Source organism: Hippopotamus amphibius, chromosome 4 (assembly GCF_030028045.1).
Source record: "Hippopotamus amphibius kiboko isolate mHipAmp2 chromosome 4, mHipAmp2.hap2, whole genome shotgun sequence".
NCBI lineage: Eukaryota > Metazoa > Chordata > Mammalia > Artiodactyla > Hippopotamidae > Hippopotamus > Hippopotamus amphibius.
In genome coordinates, this window is record NC_080189.1 from 99,670,400 (window position 1) to 99,673,124 (window position 2,725).

Genomic DNA, 2,725 nt, shown 5'->3' on the forward strand with positions numbered 1-2,725 from the left:
AATTTATCAATTTTTTTCCTTTATAATAGCTTCTACCATGGTATAATGCATAGAAAGTCTTTTCTTATTCCAGTATTATGTAAATATTACCATATTTTCATTTAGGGTTTTGTTTGCTCTCTCTTTCATTTAAAAATTTTAAATTATGTAACCTACATGAAATTAATTTTGGTAGAGTGAGGTAAGATACTAATATTATTACTTTTTAATATCCTGATCTCTTATCTTCCTATTTATTTGAAACATCACCTTTATGATGAATCATCATGTATGGTGATTACTCCTATATACTTGTTAGTTTCTAGGCTTTCTATTCCATTTCACTGAGCTTGCTATCTCTCCTATTACCAATGCCACATTGCTCAAATTATCATGGCTTTAAATATATCTTATTTTCTGGCAGTGAAGTTGCCGCCTTTGTTATTTCTCCTTTTTATTTTCTTTTCCTTTTTTTAAAAATAAATTTATTTATTTATTTGTTTGTTTATTTATTGGCTGTGTTGGGTCTTCGTTGCTGCGCACGGGCTTTCTCTAGCTGCGGAGAGCAGGAGCTACCCTTCTTTGCGGTGTGCGGGCTCCTCATTGCCGTGGCTTCTCTTGTTGCAGGGCACAGTCTCTAGGCATGTGGGCTTCAGTAGTTGTGGCACGTGGGCGCAACAGTTGTGGCTCACGGGCTCTAAAGCACAGGCTTACAGTAGTTGTGGCGCTCGGGCTTATTTGCTCTGCGGTATGTGGGATCTTCCTGGAGCAGGGATCGAACCCGTGTCCCCTGCATTGTCAGGCGGACTCTTAACCACTGAGCCACCTAGGAAGCCCTCCTTTTTATTTTCTTAGCTAACACATTTCATTAACTTTGGAATAATTTTTTCAAATTTCATAAAAACCTTTTTATAATTGAAATTTGAATTAAATATATAAATTATTGTGGAAAGAGTTGACATCTTTACAATGCTGACTTTTCTCATTCAATAAGCTAATTTATGTCTATTTAGCAAATATTTTACATATTTCAGTAACATTTTGTTTTGTTTTTCCAAGCCTGATTTTTAAAAATATTGTGGAAAAAACACATAAAAATTTTTTTGATTTAAAAAAAATATAGGTCCTATATATTTTCTCTTTAGATTAATTCCTGTGTATTTTATGTTTTTGTTGTGCTTTGGGAATATAATATTTTTCCATTATATATAAAATTTGTTATTAAAATTTGCATCATATATGGAGAAAAGTCTTTGTATACTGTACAACTGGTTGTCTTACCAAACTGTCCTATTTATACTAATAGATGTTGTTACTTGATACAGTTTTTACTAGGAATCATGTCATTCAAATAGTATTTTTGTGGCTTCTTTTGTGACACTTATTCTTTCTTTTCTTGTCATTACTAGCCAAACTTCTAGAATATTAAACGCTTCTATGGTTCTGAGCATTCTTGTCTAAATTCACTTTTTACTGGGAATATTGGCTGTTGACTGGAGCTAAGAATGCCATGTTTGAAGTTACAACTAAGAACAGATTTTTCACAGAGCAAAGTCACAAAGGCCTTTCACATTTGTGATAGAACCATTCTACATCCCTTGTGGTTGTAATCACTCAAGGGTGAAACTGTTTACTTTTTTGTGCCCAAGATGACTTAATCTGCATGTATTATATGATTTAATTCTCCTAACAGACCTATGAAGTAGATATTGTTATCCATATTTTCATATGAGGAAGCCAGACTTCAAACGAATGCACAAGTTGCTTAATCCTCAGCCACACAGCCACCAGGTGACAATGGTGCATTTGAGCTAATTCTACTTGTTTTTTTCCCTGGTGTTTCACAAAGTGATAGAAATGGTGGGCACATTTCATTACTTTGTGAAATCCAAACGGGATATCAAGAAATATATATATATAGTCTTAACTTCATAGCTCTCAAATTTTAATATTCATAAGACCCACCTGGAGTGCCTTTAAAGGTACAAATTCTGGGCCCTGCTTTCAGAAATTCCAATTCCTACAGCTTGGGCTGGGCTAGGGCCCAGGAATCTGTAGTTTTGAAAGAGGAGGTTCACACATCTCTCTTTAAGAAGCAACATTTTAACTGTATATCTAAGGATATTATGTCAACCTGTCGTATATCATTACTATTTGGGATGTAGAAATTCTGGTCAGAGCTAATGTAACAAGGCATTCCCTGACAGTTACTCTAAGGTTCTGTTTTCTCTGTTTTTTTTTTTTTTTAATATTTATTTATTTGGCTGCTCAGGGTCTTAGTTGCTGCACATGGGGTCTTTAGTTGTGGCATGTGAACTCTTAGTTGTGGCCTGTGGGATCTAGTTCCCTGACCAGGGATGGAACCCAGGCCTCTTGCATTGGGAGTGCAGAGTCTTAGCCACTGGGCCACCAAGGAAGTCCCTAAGGTTCTGCTCTTACACAGTGCAGTCCTCCTGGATCAATCATCAAGTCTGTTCAGTTGTTTTTTTTTTAAGTCGAGGAAGAAGGAACTAGTGTTCTGGCTGAGTTGTGTGAAAAGTAATTATTTTATTGAATAAGATTTTGCTGATAGTGTCTACTATGTTGAGGAAATGTTTCCTTAAAACTCTTTTGCTAGGACCATCATTTTACCCAAAAGTAATTAAGAAGTTTCTCCAATGTGTTTGTTCTTCACCCACTGCTGTTTCAACCAAGTTCTTATCTGGAATTCTCTCTTTTATACCTGGTTTAAGCCTATAAATTTGGG